Here is a 23,600-nt window from a genome sequence, read left to right on the forward strand (position 1 = left end):
TACAACACTTGTTGGGATCGATTGCCAAGAGGACACTGGAAATGCCCATTATGGACTAAAAATGCATCTGTTTCCTATTGATTCCCTGGCGTGTTGGGGAAGCAGGTGCAGGGATCTGCCATCCTGTGGAAAGCAGCTGTCACCTGGTCCATGCAGATAGATATGGTGAACTTACCAGTGCCTGCATTAACACCTATAGGGTTTTGAAATGTTTCTGATGCCTGGATGATGGAAGCAGCTGTTAAATTTGATTCCATTTGAAAGGCTGTCCTTACTGAAGAATCCATTTCCATGTCAGCCCTGAAGGACTGGCAGAGGTTGTGAAAATTGTTTACTTTGACAATTGAAATCTCTAGATACCGTCTGCCAGGCTAGCAACGTGCACTTGGTGCAGATATCTTTTGTGGATGGGTGTGCATTTTTCATCCTCTGATCTTTCCAAGCATCTCCAGGTTTTTGCTCCTAAATTGCTGGGCTATTACTGCCTAGACTTTGTAGATATTAGTGTGAGGATTTGCTTGCGCAGTAAATTAGCTTGGGAAATGTGAGGGGGAAAACTGCATGAGACAGTTGCACATATCCAGGACCACCATTAGTGAATGCATCCTTGAAATTCAGGTGAGAGTTTGTATGTCTGAAAATGCAGATGTTTTATCACAAGGCCTGATTCCACAGTTTGTCCTATTAAATAATAGGAAGACAAATGATATGGTTTTCTATTGCCCGCGAAGAACTCTAATACTTTCCCACGATTCAAACCCCTTTGTTGACTGCATGCACTGGTTAAACAAACCCTAGTGTCCTCTTCAACTCAAACCAGGGTTCGGTTTCAAATATCTTGTGCATCAGCAAAACCACTTCCTTCCATCTCTTCGACATCATCGACCTCCACCTTCCCTTTCCCTCGCTGCTGCCAACAGCTTTTACTCATGCTTCTGTAGCCACAAGCCACTCCATAGTCTCCCAGATTCCACCTTTCAACAAGCTCCAACTTGTCCACATTTCAGCATTCTCTTCCACTCCTCACTCTGTCTTGCAAACTCCACACGGTGTATTGAATATAAAAACATTATCTACAAATATCTGCTTCTGCTACCTTAACTGTGGAACGTTCTCCAGCCTGACATTATCTCTTCTCCTGTCTTCAGTTCTCTGACTCTCGCCTCCTGTGCATCTCTACTCGACCTGTTCAATCGTTGTTGCCATAGCCTTAAGCCCCAATCCTTGACGACTCCTGTTCTTTAAGAAACTCCTGACAGCCCTTTTTTTTTAAACAAAACTGTTAAAGCGCCATAAGATGTGTGTTCCTGAAGCATTCAATAAAGCGTATGTGGGTATTTTCCTCTGTCAAATGTTGCGTATTAATGCTGCAATGACTGTTAGATGCAGGTTATTTTGTCATATTTTCAACATCGGCAATCTGTGGGTTTTTATGCCCAATCAAGGGAGACCTTGCTAGTGCACATTGATTCCTTCATGAAGATGGATACTGTTTCACAGATCTTATGCCTTCTCTGCTTTTAGTTTTTGAGAGAAATTTGAGTGGTAAACACATTTATCGGTTTTGCCCATCTTACTTTGGTTAGCTCATCTATCTCGCTCGTGTAAGTCAAACTGGTTAAATTCACTTCGATTGACGGTACTTATTGCATGTTATTCTTAAGTATTTGAAAGGCATGATCGTTTAAGAATCTTGAGCTCACTTTGGATTTCAGCAACTTTTGTCCAGTGAGATTCTTGACTTAGTGATATTATTACTCACTGACTTTCTCACTAGCATGTTCTGTGTCTGCAGCAATGCTTTTTTTTTAGCTGGCTCCCTCTTTTTCCCAGTCACCGCTCTTAAGAATTGGCAGTATATCATATGCTCGTACCCCTGCACCTTTTTACGATTATTCCTGCAGCCAATTTAGAGATCATTCTTCTTCCCTCTTTCACTTCCAGTTAATTTTGCTGGGGCGACTCATGTTCAGTCTACAGCTTCATTTAAAAACCAAAACGACTGTAGATGCTGTTCTGAGGAAGGGTCACCGGACCCGAAACGTTAACTTTGATTTTTTTTTTTTTTCTTCACAGATGCTGCCAGACCTGCTGAGGTTTTCCAGCAGGTTCTGTTTTTTTTTTTGCTGCAGCATTATTTCATTAGTTAGCCTTCCAAACACAGGGGCTTGGACCTTATCAGTGTTAGAGTGTTGTTTTCTAAGAGTGGCCCTTCTTCCATTTCCACTATGTTATCTGGGGTAACTTACCTGTCGTGGTTGTAATGAGGTCAGCCAGTTGGCCCTCATAGAATATGAGTTCCCTGATTGGGGCCGTTAATCTGGTCTAATCAGGGAGCCCTGGCTGACTGTTAAAAACAGGAGTGTCAGAGATACTGGCACTCTGATAGATGACCCTGAAGAGGCAGTACTGGAATCGCAAACTGTTCATGTGTAAATAAAGGGCGACTTGGTGACAGGATACCAGCCTCTGTTGGGTCACTTTATTATTTTTATCACGTTGAGATGTGGACTGCTTCTTGCAGCTACATTGGCTATGAATCATGGAACCGACCATGTATTAAATTGGTTTACCCTGGCTCTGAACCATTTGGCCAATCCAATTTACATTGGGTCATCAACTTGAATCTGCCTGTCCTTCCACAGTTGGTGCCTGACCTGCTGAATTTTCCCACTATTTTTTGTTCTTATTTCCAATTTACACTTTTGGTTGATTTGAAAGATCTCACTAGACAGCCTGTTGTTTTCGCACATCTCTCTCTTCCCCAAGAGTCAACTATCTTTCTGATTCAAACCTGCTTATCTTAGATATCTTCATTTTAGTTTAGCTGTTTACACAGTAAAGGTATCCCAACAGAGTTGCTTATTCTGTGGCTTTCCATTTGGTATGTGGTCAACTTAGTCCATCTCTTTAACCCACTGCCATTGCCCAATACTCTCTACCCCTGTACATTGTATTCCTCTGGAGTAAGTCCTGTTTCTGCTATTCCTACTGTGTTGCATGTCCCTACCACCTAGCAGCCTTAAGTTCAAGCATAAGACTGTAAACTGTAAGAATAGAAGTAGGCCATTCAGCCCGAGTCTGCTCTGCCATTCAATGAGATCATGTCTGATCTGATAATGCTCCACTCCACTTTCATGCCCTTTCCCTATAACCCTTGATTCTCTTACTGATTTAAAAAAAATCTCAGCCTTGAATATACTTAATGACCCAGCTTAACAGCCCTCTGTGGTAAAGAATTCCACAAATTCACTACCCTCAGAGAATAAATTCCACTTCATCTGTCTTGAATGGGTGATCCCTTACTCTGAGATGATGCCCACTGATCCTAGACACTCCCACAAGGGGTAACAACCTCCCCACGGCTACCTTGCCAAGCCCCCTAAGAATCTTGTATGTTTCAATAAGGTTGCGCCTCTTCTTCCAAACCCCAATGAGTGCAGGCCCAACCAACTCGACCTCTCCTAATAAAACAGTCCCTGGATCAACCTTGCAAACTTCCTCACACTGGCTGTAGTGGCAGTTTAATCGTCCCTCAGATGAGGGGACCAAAGCTGTCACGGTATTTGAGCTGTGGACTGACGAGTGTCTTGTATAGTTTTAGCAAGACATCCCTATATTTTTACTCCATTTGCTTTGAAATAAAGCCCAATACTTCATTTGCCTTCCTTATTACCAACTGGTATTGTATGCTAGTCTTGTGTGACTTGTGCGTGAGGACTCCCTTATTCTCCTTTGCTGCAGCTTTGTCCGTTTAAATAATATTCAACTCCTCTATTCTTGCCTGACTGCATAACCTCATATCATATTCCGTCTGCTAAGTTTTTGACCACTTGTTTAACCGATGTCCCTCTGCAGGCTTTTTGTATCATCCTCATCATTTGACTTCCCATTCATTTTTGTGTAATCTGCAAACTTGGCTCCAGTACTGACGTTTTCCCAGCCACCATCAGTTCTGAGGAAGGGTCGCTGGACCCGAAACGTTAACTCTGTTTTCTCCTCCACAGATGCTGCCAGACCTGCTGAGCTTTTCCAGCAACTTTGTTTTTGGTTCCAGTACATTCAATTTCCTTATCCAAGTCATTAATGTATATTGTAAATAAAAGCGTCCTATTAATGCTTTCACACTTGGGATTCGCTTCCTCTTTTGGTCCTTAGTGCCGGTCTGCTACTATTGTGTCTGTTTATTCTTGTCTATCTTACTGGAGCACCACTCGTTGTCGCATAAGTTGGAAAATGTGTCTAACATGCGCCAAAACTATGCCAGTGCTTTCATTGAAATTTGAGGGTTTTTCCAAATGATAGTTCAGTGCTATAATAAAATAAAGAAAGACTGTTAACTCTGGTAATTGGAGACCATCGATTTACGATAAACAGCAAAAGACATACAAGGGAAATAGAAAGATGTTTTTAATGCAGCATTATATTGTGCATTGCCAGAAAGGATACACAGATTCGCCAATAACTTCAGAAAGAGCATTAGATAAATACTCTAGGGTAAAAATTGCAGGCCTAGAAGGAAAGTGCAGGGCAGGGAACTGGGACTAATTAAATAGTTCTTTACAAAGAGCTGGCATGGGCATGATGGTCCGAATAGCTGACTCCTGTGATGTATGATTGTAATTAAGGCTATTATGTCTGGACATGATACTTTTATTTGCAATACTTAAGTAATTTGGCACTGTTATACACACTCTCATGCAGACAGCCTGATCATACTTGTGATGTTGATAGATTCCAAATTCAGAAGCTCACGAGTTCAGATCTCCTTAGGCATTTGTACTCATCTAACCTCATTGAGTAAGAACTGCCAGACTTGCGTGGTTTTGTTCTCGTTCCCTGTGCAGCAGCAGAGCACCACTCAGACTGAATACCAACACTTCATACTGCAAGTTGGACTTTGACTTCTGCACATGAAAGTCAATAACCCAATGCAGCAGATTTTCAAAGCAACTGTTTGGTGTTGCTTCCCAATATTAGTCGTTTAGTCATCAACATCCGGCCTCTGAAAGTTGTTAATAGAAACTGGTGGTCAGAATTCCATTTGTCATTCTATAATGCACACATTAGCCAACCTAGCTCCCTACTGAGTTCGATGACAAGGTGACCTTGTCACAGAACAACACCTGTGCATCACAGTACAGGCAGCTGTTGTCGTCAGTCATAGAGCTTCATAGAAAACCATGATGTTGTCTCAAAACTATTGAAATAATCTGCAAAGGTGATCTAAATAACAAGACTATAGAGATAAACAACCAAATCCACTGGGCCCTTCTAATCCATTTAATGGGCCAAATTTTAGTTGGCTTTTGTTTGTGTAGAACGCGTACCTCTTGCATTCATGCATCCCATGGACACTTTCCTTATTAGGTTTCTGTCAACGGCATCACTAAAACTTTAGTATTTGCAGAATTGAAGAAAGAGAGGCCCCTTGATGGAGGCCTTTCATATCTCCATGCGTACAAAAGGTAAGAACAGGCCTCGACCATGCAGCCTCTCAACCCTGCTCTCCCAATTCTGTCAGATCATGGCTGATCTGCACCTCAACTCCACTTTTACCCCAAACTCTTTAATGGATGGCATTTGCTACTGTAACCTTACAAAAATCTGTTTGCCTCAGAAATTAGTAACAGGGAAGCTTACAAGTGACTTTTCTTCCCTCTTCCCCACTCGCCCTATCCCACGCTGGGCCTTTTGATTTCCTCTTGAATTTTGAATCATTGTCGTAGGCCTTCCACTCGGAAATAGTCAGACATTTCCGCTGGTAATGGCTACCCGTTTTGAGGGCACCCATCCCAAATGGAGTGACTGAAAATAAAGCGAGACTCAGCTCCTTAGAAGCTCTCTTACTTTGCGGCCTTGTCAACCATTCTAACCTGAGAGGAGATGGTGCAAGGCTCCTTTCTTCTGAACAGCTTTCCTGATGTTCGTCCAGTAAAACAGGAAATGCTGTTACATAATTTCCACCGGGCTCGGTTGCAGTTTGAATCCTTGAGTGCTATTGGAGTGCACAATGGAGGCAAATTGTCCCCATCTTCTGTAGGGATGAGCGATTTGCAGCCAAAGAGCCACAGTTGATGATTAGAGGTGCCAGAAGGAAACTGGAAACGTAACCAAATTCTCTCACTGAGATAGGTTTCCTGGAATGGTAAACTAGGGCAGGTTTTAAATTCGATTAGGTGAGCTTCCATTAGTCAAGGGAAATTGGAATCGGGCCAGGAAACTGAGGCGAGTAGAAGGATTTGATAGTCTTCACTCTCCCAGAATATTTCTGAAAATGATAAGACAGTGGCTAATGGATACAATATTGCAGACTGCCATGCTCGCTCTGATCCTCTTCTGTATAATTCTCCTATAGCAGCTTTCATTTGAACAGTGTGATTCAGCTAGTTTAGTTAACATGAAGTTTACAACGTGTACAGGATCTAAACCTCCTTTTTCAGAAAACACTTGAAGGGATTAACTCCAACTGAGACTAGATAACAGCAGAACATGATGTTGGTTAAAGGAGCTTTGTGACATCATTAGAACCACCAGATGCAAATACTTTGGTTCCTGGACCCTCTACAAACATACCTTAGCAATCTCTTCTGAGAAATGATTCGATTTGATCTCAGCAGCTTTAAATTATGCTTTGCTGTAAGTGTTCCACTACCTAAATTAAACAGAACCCTGCCTTGCCTCATTTGGACCCTGTAAATGATTGCCCTGGAGACAGAGGTGGCTGGGAAGTGGTAGACTGTGTCACTTTTTTAGGGAAAGAGATTTTCTTTATCTGGCATATATGTTTTTCACATGAGTTGAAGTTGTCCCCGGCACTTCTCTAAAGAATCATTAGTCATATTGGATCTTGATTTGAGGTGTTGATTGCCAGTTTAAGTATCGTCTGGTATTTTATCAAGTAATGTCTGAGAATTGGGAACTCCCAGCAAGTCAGGAAGGGCAGTGTTCCTGACTCTCAGCGACGGCTCATAGATAACTAATGCATCTGAACTAGTGAACACATCATGTGCTTGGGTGCTTGAATATTAATCAAATGTTTCCCTGTTTCATTCCTCAAAAACCAACCTCTATCCCCCAACTTACTGAAACAAAAAGCCAATCAAAAATGTTTTCAAAAAGTGAAAAAAAACTCAAGTGAGTAGCATGTGACTATCAGTTGGTTAGTATGCTCTTTCGTTTTGCGAATCACTTTTTGTTTCTAACTGAGTGCATTGATCTTTCCTCTAACTAAGCTGCTTTCTGCTGTTGATCTGTGAGGCTTTCAGCTTTGTGCAGTTTTACTCTTGTCACTTTGTGACTCGTTTCTAGTTTGAAACTCTGGGGGAGGCTGTGTGGGAGAAGGAGGAAAAGAGAAAACAATGTGGGTTTTCAGTCCCTCTTATGCCTACAGTCAATGACTATGGTTAACTTCACGCCTGTTGAGGAAGTGACTGCACCCAACTCACCTTTGGCAGTTTTGTACCTTTTGTGATGGCATCTGAAGTCTCACAGCCAGAACCAGTGAATGTAGCTTTTTTTCTTCAAAACGCTCATCCTTTGTATGTAGGCCATCAATAGCAAGGCAGCAGTATTCCTGAAAAAGTGCAAGTGGGCTTTCTGGTCACTGTGCCATGTCATAAACCATACAACGTAGGAGGAGAAATCGCCATTGATAGTGCGGTATTCTGTCATTCGGTTAGAACATGGTTGATCTGTTGCTCCTCAATTCCACTTCCTTTCTTTTATAACCTTTTGATTCTCTTGCTGATTTAGAAGTCTGATTATCTCGGTCCTGAGTATACTTATTGTCCCAACCTCAACAGACCTCTATGGCAAAGAATTCCACAATTTCACTACCGTCTGGGAGAAGAAATTCCTCCTGGACTCTCCTTTAAAAGGACCACTCCTTGCTTTGAGGTGATGTGCTACAGGGGAAACGACTTCTCAGCATCCACCCTGTCAGTGCCCCTGGGAATCTTTGTTTTCAGTGCTGCACCAAATTTCAACCCACTCAACACAGAATGGGGTGAGAATTTGAAATCTTACCATCTTTGAACGGCCTGGTGCCACGCTGGTGTCAGCACCCTGCCAGTCATCTGGCAAGGCGATTTCACATTTTCGCAAAACTGATTTTGTCAAGGTTAGACCTGTGTACAATTTATCAGCAGTAAATTGGACGGTGTGTAGGTAGATGGCATAAAATTCCCACGTTACGAATGTATACTGGCAAAGAAGTTGAACAAGACACATTTTTGTTGAGCTGTGACTTTTGTTTTTCAAAAAGTTATGGCAAAAATGGCATTTTAACTACCAAACTGGTCCTTCCATTTGTATAATCCCCAAAAAACCGGAGTACTGAATCTCGACATGCTGTCAGTCACTCAGTCTGCCCTTGGTTACAGTCTACTCTCATTTATATGCGGTTCGATCTAATACATTGTTGTGGTGAATATGTATAATTTCGCACGCCTGTGCCCCAGTTTTGTGCATTGGATCTGTATGTGCAGCAGGGAATATTGGGTGCAATTCTGCAAAGCTCTTTATATTTCTTCCACGTAATTGTTGGGTTACAGGCAATAAACTGGATGGGAATTGCACTGAAGAAAGCTCCTCTCTGGCTTGTTGTTTGGTAGATCAGACGAGCTGAGTGACTATGGCAGCTGCCAAGTAATCCCACGCTGTGAAGAGAAAAACAGACTGGTTAACCCGCCCCCACATCTGTAAACATATGTTGTGTTCTGGGGATTTTTCCAACTATTTTTTTTTTCTCTCTACCATGCAGAAACTCACCCAAGCCTAGAATTGTGGTGAGCCAACTTCCTCCTGTGGCTTCTCTCTGGTCTTTTAGCTAAGTCATCTGCTGCCGGGAAAGGGGAGGCTTGTCTGCTGGCCCTTAATCGCTGTGCCTAGGCTTGCAGGCATCGAAGAGTGGGAGGGCTCAATCAGACAGTACACAATAACATTGGTATGTAGGAGTTCAAAAGGGTGTCTGCATCCGAGTGTGCCTGTCCTGAACGTTTTAATGCTTGAAAATGAGTTTGCTCATGAGCACAGCCAAATTACTGGTTTTCAGACGTTCCGGTCTTATGACATATATGTCTTTTTAACTATGATTGTGTTTAATTTTCTTTGCGCCTTGAGGATATTTACCTGCCAGTTAAAGGCATGTGCCTTCCCATCTTTGATGGGCACTATGGCACAGTGCCCTTCACTGTAATGGGAATGTCACCGGATTGTTCATCCAGAGACCCAGACTCGTGTTTTGGGTATCTGTGGTCCGTTGCTTCGCAACAAATTCAGCTAATTAATAATTCTGAAATTGGCAACCAGACTCTATTGGGGTGACCATGAAACAACCATCGATTGTTGTGAAAGCCTGTCCAGTTCCCAGACCTCCTCTTGGGAAGGAGATCAGCTCTCCTTACCCAGTCTAGCCTACATATGACTCTAGACCAAGAGCAGTGTGGTTGACTCTTAACTGCCTTCTGAAATGGCCCTAGCAAGGAACCCAGTTTCCAGTCGCATCCACATCCCATGAAAGAGTAAATGGTTTATCTTTTGTTGTACCCTGGAGACTGCATTCTACCACTTTGAGTTAAAGTTTGACATTAGATTCGTGTTCCATTTTGATTATGTCCCCACCAGCGTCATACATAATGGTAGTTAACTTGATTTGGTTAGAGTCTCCACTCATGACCCAAACCAGCTAATCTGTAAACAACTAAATCATGAGTAAATGCCACGTGAATGGAGAACTCATACTGACTGTTCAATGCGGATATTTCACTATCCGCTGTACTGTTGTAGTTTTTCTGCTTTATAGGTCACGCAACACCAAACTCTAAAATGTCTTATCTAACAACTCAGTTGAGTTTGTATCTCTGAATTATGAGCAAAGCTGTACTCCTTCTTCTCGAGCAGAATACTGCCTCTGCTGGAAATCTGAAATATAATGAGAAAATGCTAGAAAAAGCCATCAGGTAAAGCAGAGTCACCATAAATATTTCAAGCTGATGGTCATTCGTTGGAACTGGAGATCAACTCATTTTTGAGCAAGTCCAGAGTCTGAGAAAATGGTGTCAGGGAAGAATAATGGGGAGAGATCAGTGAGAGGGGAGAGCAGTTAAGACAGGAGTGATGATGGAGCAAATGGAACAGGTATAGAAACAAAAGAAGGTTCCAAAGGAGATGAATATTTTAAAGTATGCCCAAGAGAAAATGGAAGCAGTGGTTAAGCTCTCAAGTCAAAAACTCAGTCCTCCAGCCTCTCAAATATCTCCAATTCTGACTGCCTGAAAGTTTATTGCAGTTTCTCTCTCCACAGATGCTGCCTGATCCACTGAGCGTTTCCAACATTTTTTTTTTAATTTTGTAAGGTCTCCTCTCTGAACTTCTGGACCAGTTTGTACAGTTTAGCTTCTTATCGCCTTAATTATGGGGAAAGACTGTTTTTTAATTTTAATAATAGTTTAAAAATCATGATCAGTTCCATATGGCTCACTGCTCCTTCCTATTGCTGTCTCTCTGCTTGCAATCTTCATGTTGTTAATGTGCTCTGTGAGTTCTTATGCCAGTGGCTAATGTTGGATTGAGCATTGCAACCAATTATATACTCACCTCCTGCAATCTTTATTTCAATACATTGCTCATATCTCAATTTTCAACATAGAATGTCAAATTTCCCCTATTGTTATTTTGAAATACATAGCAAAATACTGAGGAATTACTACTTCGCTGGACGCAAGTGATAATGTTGCTGGAGACTGACACAGTTTGGGTGTTAAGATTATTCCACAATTATAATGTTTGTGAACAGAATAACTAAATTAATTATATGATTATGTGAAGACAGGTTGTGAAGATTGAATTCAATCATTCTAATCGTAATTGTTGCTCCTTAAATCTACTACATCGAATGCATTGGTTTTGTGTCAGGATTATGTGCTATGAACTTCTTTTTTTGGTCCTTCTGTATTCGAATTGTTTAACAATACCAGTGAACAATCAATTGTATTGTGTCAGATTGTATTGTGTCAGAAACTATTCCTTCTAAGCCACATGAAATGTTTCTGCATAATAGGACGTTGTGTGTAGGAGAGGTCACTGGGTGACTCTGCTTGGATAGTTTACTAAAGCAGTTGTTTTGTATAATTTTGTTCCTTAACACTGGGAGCAGCCAAAATATCTGATTTTGGTTTTGTTTTAAATGGGAGATGAACCGTGATTTTAGTTTTGTATATTTTTGTTGTTAATGGGTTACTTATTATTGAAATTCTTTGCCAAACATCTGACCAAATGGCTTTATCCTTTTGGGGTTACTTAGTTGGTTCCCATTTTTGGTAGGTGGATGTAGATATGAGACAGGTGTTGCTCCCCAGTTATATTCTACCTATTTCACAATGATTGATGTGACTATGTTGCTTGTGGCTTTGCAGCTTTGTCGTGGGAATTTTGAATGAGATTTTTTTCATTAATGAACATCATTCATTCATTATCATTATAGTTGGGCTATTGGCATTATTTTGCTCTGCTTGGTCTTTCTTTAAAATCTCCCTCACTTCATCTCTCATGTTATCCACTCATCAATTTTTATTTTTCTTCTCCCTGTTTTATTTTATCTCCTTTAGTTGTTAACAGGAGATGATCAAGACTGTTTCCAATGTCTGTATCTTACTCTCTGCAACTGTATTAAGGAGCCCCTCTTGATTCCTGAACAGCTATTCTTGATCTAACCCACTCATTTGGCATTTTGTCTACTGATCTGATTGAGCATTCACATCTGATGCACATTTCAAAAGCTGTTCTCCTTTTATTATCCACTTTCCTCAGAGTCCAGTTCCTGTATTCCAGACTGCAATATGCCACACTAATAACTGGATTAGACTTCTTTTTTCAGCCTTATGCTGATTGCTTTCTTTCAGACAGCCAGATTCTAACCTGAGTCACTGGACTTGCATTTTGCTGTCACTAATTTTAACCTGAATTTCATTCGAGTATGTAACTTTGAGATTTTATCATCAAACTAAGGTGCTTGAAATAGTCCACTGCTTTTATCACAGTGCTTCTGACCTTTTCCATTTCCATTTAGAACCATAATGTTGGATTTGCCTTGTGTATTATTCAGTACAAAAAAAACAAGCTGTACTCTCCAGCTGTGCCTTCGTCCTGGTGATGAGGGCAGTGTCATCTGCCGACCTGAAATTCCACATGCCACAACCTCCTTTGATGCAAGTACACCTCTCTGGTAACGTTTTTTGCACTGTCCTCACTACCTTCTCTCCCACAGCATTAGAAGACACCCAACTCTCTTCTCAAACTGAATTTGGTTGGAGTGTCCATCACCAGCTCTGATAACTACTGAAGCATTTATGCAAAGCTCTTGCATTAGCCACACATGATGTATGGCTACTCCAATGTCTATTCGTGTCCTCCATAGACCATCATCCTAGACAATCTCAAAGGCTTTGGCACAGTCTATGAAATGTACCGCAGCTGGGCCTCCTTATTTTCAATTTCTTCATGAGATTTCTGAGCACAACCCCAGTGTACTTTTCAGGAATGAAACCCCCCCACACTGCCCTTTGGACTTTTGTCATTACACAGGGGCTGATTTCTTGCCTGATGATGTCGGGTAGCATTATAGATGTGTGACTGATGTGACTTTTTATGACGGTGTGGATATATTTTTGAGGGTGTCTTGGCTATTGAGAGTATCTCCAATATAGTGCACTCACCACACCATTGACTTATCGTCTATATCTTATTGATCATTTCTTTCACCAAATCAACTATTGTTTCACCTCCTGCATTCAATGTGTCTACAGGTATCTGATCTTGTCCTATGGCCCTTCCACTTTTCATACTCAAGATTTTCTTAAGTAAGCTCGATTTGAAAGGATCTTGTCATGCGCAGCATTGATTGTAAAGGCCATAACTTTGTGGTTTCCTGTGTTTTTAATTGTGAACTAAAATGGGAAATGTAAGTATTCTTTGCAAAGTTGTTTGTTTAACCAGACAGGGAAGTTTAATTGCAAAAGAACTGGCATCGGGGTACGTGCGCAAAATGAGATTTGGCAAGAAACAAGAAGCTGATTGATCTGTGGAGGTGGTGACCAGTTATTGATGACCAAGGCCTTGCCAACAGCTATGTGATTGGCTCCCGAGGTAGCTGACCAGCTTGTGTGTGACCAATGTAGCCAGAAGCTTTTGGACCTCTGGAAGGGATCTCGTGTCCTTAGCTCTGAAAAAAAGTAGTTTATTTTCCCTCAACAGTTGCTGGAAGTTGTGACTTCTAACCAATAAGTCAGACACTTTATAAGTTGAGCCAATGGCTCTCTACCTCCTGCAAGCAAGTGAAAGTGCTGGAGAAGAGAGATCAAGCAGCAGCAAGTCCTAGAGAGCCAAAATGAATTCTGTGTACAAAGTCCATTGAACAGCCTTCCCAGTTTTTCCCTCAACACAACACCAATTCTTTTTTATTTTTTTGTTTATCTGTGCCCATCTATTTTGGGGGAGTTTATAAGGAGGTTAGAGTTTTAACTAGGACAGGTATATGCCATCAGTTCATAGTCTGTAGCTACAGGTAGACAACTATGTATTTGTAATAAATAGTCATTCTTGTTAAGTACAGAAATCTGTTTTCTCTTAACCTGGGTCTGAAATGACCGGTCATTGGGGGCATTTTGCATTCTTCAATAAAGTCTTTAACTTCTGAGACAACATTGGTACATTTCTGATGAAGGGTCTCGGCCCGAAACGTCAGCCTTCCTGCTCCTATGATGCTGCTTGGCCTGCTGTGTTCATCCAGCTCTACACCTTGTTATCTCTTGGTAATAATGGTGTTTGGTTTCCACTCCCCCAGTAAAGCATAACAAGCATAAATATTGGCACAGACTTGTACAGTCAATATAACTCCATATAATTTTTAGCATTACTTTAATGTCCAGCTCTACTTCCTCCTGTCAACTTGTAACTGCTCGAGCTATTGGTGACAACAATATTATGTACACAGCTCCGATCAAGCAGACCAGCATGTCTTCAGTCCTTTGGTGATGGTTCCCAGAATAATGGGGCTTGGTTTTCAGTGCGCTATCCCAGTGAGGAATGATGAGCAACAGCACATTGGAACAGGTTCACACTACACTTGGTTCTCCTGTCAATTGAAATCAATAGATTCAATACTGTGTTATTATTATCGGGCAGCAGGGTGTTAATGCCTTTCACTACTAGCCAGAATTTGTTCTGCACGGTTTTTTCAAGCTCCTCGATATTGTGCAAACAGCGCAAGCACAGAATGCTTTACTGAGCTCACGGAGCAGTAGGGCGGGTTGACATTAACATTTGATCTATAAGGGAGGTAGGTAATGGGGGGACAGGCAGGGAAATGGAGTTAAGGGTGCAAACAGACCAATCTTATTGAGTGGCACAGCAGGCTCAACTGGCCAAATGACCTAGTCCTGCTGCTGTTTATGATCTTGTGTGTGCATTCTGCAATACCCAGTACCTCTATGAAGAATGTTAACAATCCAGTGAGCTCCTGTCGCTCCAGGATTTTGATGATAAGAAAGCTTTTCTTCTCGACTCTTGGAAATGTAAACATCCCAGTGCCAAATACTTATCTTATTGCAAACTGCTGTTACCAATGAGTTCCTAGGCCAAGCGTTCTGACCTGGGACGCAGTGGACCGTCACGTTTCGGGATTTTATCTTGGTGTTTACCATTTTTAAAAATTAGTTTGGAAAAAAAGGTCCTTTTTGAAGGTTGTTTCTTTGAAAGAAGTATATTCATGCAGGTACTCCTTTAAAACTTGCTGAGACAATGCAGTTGGTAGTACATTAACCCGTCTCAGTAATCAATAACAGGTCACTCCTGTTGTGTTGCATGTTTCCCAGTTTCAAGTGCATGATGGGAATTGTCTCCCTCCGTGTCGTGAGCCCAGGGGCACAGCACAGTGGTATTTTTGACTACCCAAGGCCAGCTAACGAGAGCCCTGCGTTTCACGTTTTAAGGTCGGCCCCACCGAATTATGCACCGTTCAGGCACTTCACTGGAAACTGATGGGCCTACACCAAGATCCAGGACGCAGACGCCCCATCCACCGAAAGCTGCCAGTGCATTAGAGGCTGGGAGTTTTATTGCATGCCAGCACCCCTGGCAAGGCAGTGGCTTCTGCCAGTCTGACCCCCACACAAGGCTTTGTATCATCCCCGGGCAACAGGGCATGACTGAAGGACAGGCAAGAGGAGGCCATTGGATTGGGGCAAGAGGATTGTCTGCAAGGTCAACGGGGGAGGCTCTCAGTAGCACCCCCATCAGGATATTCAGGCTACTACGTTCAGGTAATCTCTCAAAAGGGAAGAATCCAGACATTTTCAATTCATTCGTGGTATGTGGGCTTCATTGGCCGGGTCAGCGTTTATTGTCAATCCCCAGCTGCCATCGCGAAGGTGGTGGGGAGCTGCGACCTTGAATCACTGCAGTTCACTTCCTGTATCGTATTAGAAAATCATGCACATAGCTCATGGGGAGTGGGTCAATCCTGATATGTGAGGTGTCAGTTCTTTGACCATTCAAAATGAACTTTGATCCCCCTCGCACAAGTCTGTGGCCAGCGCCATCCAAGTTTAAAGTCAAATGCAATTAAAAGTTTGAGGATTCTCTCAAACAGACTCATTCATTGCTGGAGGTGTTCCGTACTTGAGTGGTCTGTTCTGTGGGAACTGCTTGGCACAAGCCATTTGTCATCTTCTGGGGCTGGCCTGCAGAAAGGGGGCCTGTGCTTGTACACCTATCACTGGCAACGAGGGACAGATATTGAGAGAGCGGAGGGGGAAAAAAGTGATGCAAGACTTCACACTCCACCCTTAAGCACCATTGCCAACTCTTTCAGGTGTCAACCAGAGGTGAACTTAAAAGGGAAATTGCTGCCTGCACCCCTCCATCACTTTATGGCCACCACATACACCTTCAATCCCACCGGTCCTCGTCCTCGTATCCAAACCGAAGCAGCTCCCATTTCAGACTTAGATGCTGCCTCCCCCATTGCGTGAACCCGCAGGCAGGAATCCTGAATGTTTTCCTAGCGTACCAAGAAATGAAATCTGCCCAATAACCTCACATGCCTCTTTGAATCTGCTTTTAAATTTCACTCCGTACTGCAGGATTGCTCCTTCCCTTTGCGTGATAGCAATAAAATTATCTCTGATTCAGGGCAGGTGCACAATATTCAGCCACTATAAACCCACCAGGGATCAGGCGAATCGTGATCTCTTTGGCATAGTATTACAGAGTGACTGTTCATTTCTTATTGCAGTGACGGGGGCCCACAGTTACAGGAGACTGAAAAGGAGGCAACAGTCCTGCTAATTTCTTGGTGATGGTGTGTATAACTCACACAAGATGTCCAGGTTGCATGCTGTCATCCAGAGCTATGGCCAGTGACGGTAAAACTCCAATGTCTTTGCATCTCACAGCTGTGCAGGAATATGTCCCATTACTGCCTGCTACTGGAGGATGAATTGGTAGAATTTGTGGGTTGAAACTCCACCTCTTTTGGCTGTGTTCTGAGTGCACTTTCTCCGGCTGTCAAGACCTGGGGTGGGACTCTAACGTGGAACTTCTGGTTCAGAGTGTTGAGGCACTGCTCACTGCGCCACAAGACATCTTTAATTCAAGTCTAAGGGCACGGAAATGATAAATCCTGCACGTGGTCAGAATATTTTAAATTATGTAGAGAATCCTCTTCCTGATGTTTCCTCAGAAGTCCGATTACCAGAATGTAGTCTAACCTGATGTCAGCTGTTGCTCAACTGATCTAATTTGCACGTTTGACTTTGTCTGGCATATTACATGGGAACATATTATATGACGATGAGTCCTGATGTGAACTGTAATCAAATAACAATGACACAATCCAAATACCTGCATCCATTCTTTCTTCTCCCTCTGTCCTCCTCTGAACTCATCTCTCCTGCCTCTTGGCCCGTTCTCTCGTGTATAAATTGCGTGTATAAGAACTAGTCGATGCAAGTCATTCAAAGATTCAGTGAGTGAATCTTGAAAAAAATTTTTCTTTGCATTGCTGCATCTCTGTATAATTTAATTGAAAACGATATAAGTTTCATATGGAAAAGTTTTCTGAAGATTTTAGATTTTGCATCTTCTGTAAGTACACCTTACCGTTTTGGCTGATTGAACTATCCTGCAGGATAGTTCAAACTAATGGCACAGTGCAGGTCCCAAGTTGCTGGCTTTTCCAAGTTGCTTTAAGAAAAAGAGACATTTACAGGTCACTGGATGTCGACAGTGGTTATTGTCTGAATGTGTCATAGATTCTGTTTTCCATTCATATTCCTGATTATCTAATCTGTGAATTCTGTGCAGGTTTGTATCAGGAATAGGAACTTGTTTCTAAATTCACTTTTCAGGATGTAGCTGAAGCCAGTATTTATTGTCCAGGCATAGCTGTCCTTGACAAGGTGATGGTAGTGAGCCAGCTACTTGAACTGCTGCAGTCCCTGCACTGAAGTTGCTCCCCACAGTGCTGTTTATGAGGGAGTCCCTCAGCTTTGATCCAGCAGCAATTCAGGTTCAAATCAGATCGGTGTGTGACTACGAGGTGAAGCCCCACACCCTTCTGTGGGGGTAAGGTCACTGGTGTGTGAGAGAAAAAAATCTCCTTGCATTACACTTTGCAGAGGCTGCATGCTGTGAATGTAAAGACTTTGCTGTAGAGTGTTGTTGTGCCCCAGCCTTTTGGTAAAGCATCAGAAGTTAAATGTTGGTTAGATAAAGCCCAGGCAAGTATTTTTCTAGTCAGAATTTTATTCTAGCGCTCTCATCATAAAACTTCAACAGCATCAATTACTTGTTCCCCATGTGTGTATAAACGCCTGTGTGATGCAGTGGTGGTGTCCCTACCTCTGAGCCAGGATGTCTGCGTTTGAGTCCAACCTGCTCTGGAGGTATTCAACAACATGTCTGCACAGATTGATCAAATTAACTATATGAAGTACACAGCCAGTCAAGTGTTCACCCAGTTAGCCCTTAAGTAACATGTAATCGTCACCAGTTCCCTATCCCCACTTAGTTGTGGGCATCCCTGCCAGACCCTATTGGATGATAACAAATTCCTCTACCTTTGTGCAGTAGCAACGAGAAACAAAACAAAAAATACATGATGCCAACATATAATATTCTCACTTCTGTTCACATTAGTTTTCCTTTATTTCAGTATTTCTAACAAGTTCTTAAAGTTAGCTCCTTTCTTTATAAAATAATCTCAACAGCTGACCACTCCCATCCCATTTCAGTTTGGAGATTTCGCTGTTCTCCAGCATCGTTTTAACACTACAATATCGATCCTTGGGTGTTTCTCATTCACATGTTTTGCTGAATGTACATTATCCTGTAATGACTTCTTATTGATGGAACACTCTGGGGATTGCTGTTGAATACCTTATTAGAATTTCTCCCAGTATTTTCACTAAGAACAACGATGTGTACCACCTCATCAAGAGGGAGAGTTTCTGCTGCAAAGATATTTTTACTGCTCTTCTGATCTTTTTAGCTTCCTATACTAAAGGGCAACATTAACTTCCTTCTGCCAAAAGCAAAATTATAATAGCATGTGCACTTGAGAACCCATCAGAGATTTGCATAAGAAGCATCACTTGAAACAACAAGTTTGATATTCCTGGCATCTTCTAGTGATGGAAATTTCTAAACACACTGCTCTGTTTTCAATTCTTCTTGTAAAAAAAAAAGTATTTTATTCTCCAAAATAATATCTTCCACCTTGGGATTTTTCATAAACATTCTCAACTCATGAACCCGGCTGGCATCTGGTCTCATTTTGGGTACCCAGCCTATTCAGCTGAACTTTGCAATTCACCCATTTCAGTTTTGGAAGCCAGTGCATCTTTCTGTGAGGTGCTATTTTGAAATAGGGCTAACATTTACTAAATACGATAACTGATACAAAGCAAAAGTCCATCCATTCTAGTTGTTTGCTAATATCATATAGTTAATTGTCCTAGAAGACTGATTTCCAATTATAAATTCTGCCTTATGCCCATCCATGACAATGTTTTCAAATCCACCGCTCCCAGCCCATAGAAAGTCACCAACCTACATCGCAAGGATGCCTGAAAGCTGCTCCCGTTGGTGCCAGTAAGACGCAGCAGGTCTGCTTTCACCTGGAGATAGTCACAATTTTTTTTTTTAAAAGAAGGATCAAACCCTGGAGGTGTCATATCCATCTACTTTCCAGAGCATCTCCACTTCATTTGCATGAAGAAGGGCCCCGACCCGAAATGTCAGCTTTCCTGCTCCTCCGATGCTGCTTGGCCTGCTGTGTTCCTCCAACTCCACACTGTGTTATCTCTGACTCCAGCATCTGCAGTTCCTACTATCTCCACTGCATTAGGTGCCCCTTTTTAGGAGAGTAAAGAAATACTTCCCTTTTTGAGCGGAGCTCTTGAGAAATGCAGCTGTAGTTTCAACTGAATCACGTTTCCAAGTATTTGTTGCTAACAAACGATGAGATTCTATAAAATCACGCTTCCTGCTGTGGGTGATATCTTATCCTAGACTCCTGTTTTTTCCCTTCTAAACGTTGTACCATAACAAGGTGCAGGGCTGGATGAACACAGCAGGCCAAGCAGCATCATAGGAGCAGAGAGGCTGACGTTTCGGGCCTAGACCCTTCATCAGAAAAGGGGGAGGGGAAGGGGATTTTGAAATAAATAGGGAGAGAGTGGGAAGTGGATAGAAGAGGGATAGAGGAGAGGATAGGTGGAGAAGAAACAAACAGGTCGAAGAGGCGGGGATGGAGCCAGTAAAGGTGAGTGTAGGTAGGGAGTTAGGAAGGGGATAGGTCAGTCCAGGGAGGACGGACAGGTCAAGGGGGCGGGATGAGGTTGGTCGGTAGGAGATGGAGGTGCGGCTTGAGGTGGGAGGAGGGGATAGGTGGGAGGAAGAACAGGTTAGGGAGGCAGGGACGAGCTGGACTGGTTTTGGGATGCGGTGGGGGGGAGGGGAGATTTTGAAACTTGTGAAATCCACATTGATACCATTGGGCTGCAGGGTTCCCAAGCGGAATATGAGTTGCTGTGGTGGCATCGTTGTGGCACTGCAGGAGGCCCAGGATGGACATGTCGTCTGAGGAATGGGAGGGGGAGTTGAAATGGTTCGCGACTGGGAGGTGCAGTTGTTTGTTGCGAACCGAGCGTAGGTGTAGCCTTGTTTTAGTCTTGCAGGTCCCATCAAGAGGCATCTTTTCTGTGCCTATACAGCTATGTGATTGGACTGGTTGTCCCCTATCTTGCACCTCTGTGTAACCAAAATGCTCTCCCAGGTTTGCATTTTGTGTTGTTTGGCATCTTTTATTACCTTGTCTTCTAGTTTGCATATGTTCACTGAGGCTCCCTGAAGAACAGGCTTGGTGACATTCCTGGCCTGTGCTATATTCCTTGACCTTATTCAGCAACACTCAGTCTCCCCATCTGTCTCTTTCTGGAGTGATCTACCAATTTCCCGATTAGTAGGATTCCTTTCAACAGTTGGTGAGGTCTTCCTACAGACATCTTTGCTCCCAGAGCCATTGTGAGCCTGCACTGTGTTTTCTTGCCTTCTATTTCTGTATTTCATGTTCCCAATCCCTGGGTCTTAACACCATACCTTTTTTTTTAAACCTTGAGCCAGATCATTTATTTTCCAGTGGTCTTCCCTTCCTCCCATACAATGGTTGCATTTCCCCATTTATTAGCCCCTTCTGCTAAATATTTGACTACAGTATCAAGTTTTGGCAACTGTCCTTTGGGACCAATGGCCTCATATTGACCACCATCACCAGACAAACTGTCAACTGCAGCAGTTTTTTATCGCTGTGCAGCGTTCGAGTACGAGGGGTACATAATTCCTCACTATTTTCTGCAGCCCCTTTTAAAGCCTACACATTTGTAATCCATACCGAGCAACCTTCAAGAGTGTACCCAAACCATCTGGTTTCCTGCTGTACAATTATTCTTTTTCTGTATTTCCCAATAACCTTTTCCAGTACTCTCCATTCTTTAAGCCCCCTCACTCTTGTAATAAATCATATCTCCCTGACTGAAACTGGTTTCTGATGGCCTTGGGTTATATAATGAGGCTCAGCCAATGTTTCTTTGACTTTAAGTAAAACCTTTCTGCCAGCAAACGGTGCATTCAAATGCTGGGGGAAAAGTGGAGCTAATTGTAGCCCTTTCCAAGTCGGAGACTAATCGCTTTTTCCTGACGAGACTGTAGGATTCCTACCAAAAACTAACTGATCTGGGCGATATCCTCTGACATCTGCAGAGAACTCTTAACATGGATGGCCGTGCTACTGTCAATGATAATTTAGAGGTTGGTTTACCTGCCAAGCATTTCATTTATTTCTTCTTCCCTCTCGCATGCTAACAGGGCTGTTTGCTGCCATATTCATAACCATTATGGTCACGTTTGTACATACATCTCTAAATTCACCATTAGAAATTCTAAACTCCAATTCCACCCCAATTTTCAGTGAGAAATGTTTCCAGTGGTCCACCTTCAGTCCTATCCACTTTTCCATTACCTTATCCACTATTATTTTCTTATCTGTACTGTGTGTTATTGTTGACCGAATAAATCCGGTTGCCAAATTCACAAAAGGTAAAATGAATTTTTTTTTCTTTATCTAACGCATTTAAATCCATAGTCACTACCTGCTGAAATTCCTTGCTAAGAGCAGACTTAATGTGGGCCGCGACAGTGTCCTTTGGTATTCCTTACAAATTCTCACATTTATACTTCTCTCTTCTATAAGCTAATTGTATTCTTCATGCCTCAGGTCTGCATCCTTTACTAAAATGTTTAACCTTTTGTAGGTCAGCTGTGCAAAATGCGAGAGAGGCTATGTTCCAGTAAAGGAATACGATAAGATCTGACTGTGTAAATTGTAAATACATAGATTTTTGAAATACAATAGCTCTGTTGTTTTCAAAATCCAATTTCATCTGCACATTTTTAATCAATGGTCTAATAAAACAGCATTTCATTGGATATTACATCCATGCTAATAAAATGATTGATTCTAGCTAACTCTTTTTAAAGATATTAGTGTGTTATCATTCATAGATTTGAAACTGGTTCTACCAGTTTGTTCCAACCCTTACTACTCAGTCTAGGTAAAATTTTAGCCATTCTGTTCTAGAAGTGGAAGCGCATCCACTGTCTAACAGTGTGCAATTGAAAGATTCTGCCATCAATATGTGCATCGTCGGGCTGGAATTTCTTGTGACCAATGTAGTTCCCTTGCTATGATTTGTATTGCCATTTTCTTCCTCCAAATCTTGTTCCCTGTTTAGTTTTTAACTCTACATTGCACCACAAATGGCCCCAAATTGTATAATGAATACCTAAAGCAGTGATTGACCACACAGCTGGCAATTCTGAAGTCCCCAGTTCTCTCTCTTTCCCTCTCAAAATTGTCCACAGGCTTTGGTCTTAATTTCTCTTCGTTCTCCTTTCATGTTGCTTAATCCCTATGTCTAGATGGTCTCGACAGCCCACTAACATTTGCGTCTGGCACGTCTAATTTTGCCAAATTCCCCCTTCCATAACTGTTGGAAAGGAATGCTTACCAAGGAATGTTTTCACTGCTTCCAGCATTTGTTTTAGCAGTGGGTCTATCTAAATTTGTCTCCCGTCAAAGCTGTCTATCTAAATTTGATACCTTGGCACAGTTTAGTAACTTAAATGCCAGCCAAGAATGGAGAATTTCCATCTGGAATTTCTGTCGTCTTGCACACAACCTATTGAATTCCATCATGAATTCTTCAATGGGACCATCTCTTTCTAAATTTATCAAAATCCGACCAAGTTTGCTAAGCAGTTTACTAAAGTATATTTTTGATAGGTGTTATCCATGTAAGTTAAAAATTTACAACAATTTCCACTGTATTCCATATCATCAGGCTTCAATTCTGGAAAAAAGTTAAATATTTGTTTTTAAGTGCTGGAATGCCAGGACCAATCCTTGTTTCTTACTTGGTAAAGAAGTAACCTGAGTAGACAACTTGTTCTTCCGCAGGTTATAAAGTTCACATTCGCATAAAGTTCACAAAGAAAACAGATCCTTCATGATCTCGAGACTTTATATTTAGATTCAGCCATTTTTTAAAAAAAGTGTCATCCAATTCACTCTTAGCCTTGCAAAATGCTTCATTTTTAATCTTTGACTAACAAACAGCTAACCATCCTCTGCTACTAATGTTAAATCAGCAGGGGTTAAATGTTGGTACGACGGAGTCTAGTTGTATGCTTTTCTAGTTAGAGTTCTTTCCTAGCTCTTACATTAAAAAACTTTAACCACATTGAGTTTTACTTGTTCCTCATAATATATTCAGCAGTTAGCCCATTGTCCCTCAATAAACATTAAAACCATCAGTTTCGCTGAAAACAAATGCATTTCGTCAAAGATTTTCATCTTGCGCTCATCGGGGCATTTTTCAAGAATATATATTCACTGGGGAAAGCCAACATTTACACTGCATGAGAGGAGATTAGTTGTTTGGTTAACAATTGGACACTGGCAGCAGTGTTACCATGATGAA

The 23,600-nt window shown here is 42.0% G+C and overlaps 1 protein-coding gene across 4 annotated transcripts in view; it reads left to right on the forward strand.

Moving 5' to 3' along the window:
• Positions 1–23,600, forward strand: part of itpr1b (inositol 1,4,5-trisphosphate receptor, type 1b) — a 500,439-nt gene that overhangs the window by 456,387 nt on the left and 20,452 nt on the right. The gene's annotated exons all lie outside the window — the stretch shown is intronic.

This window comes from Rhincodon typus, chromosome 16, assembly GCF_021869965.1.
Source record: "Rhincodon typus isolate 14 chromosome 16, sRhiTyp1.1, whole genome shotgun sequence".
In the NCBI taxonomy this organism is placed as follows: Eukaryota; Metazoa; Chordata; class Chondrichthyes; order Orectolobiformes; family Rhincodontidae; genus Rhincodon; species Rhincodon typus.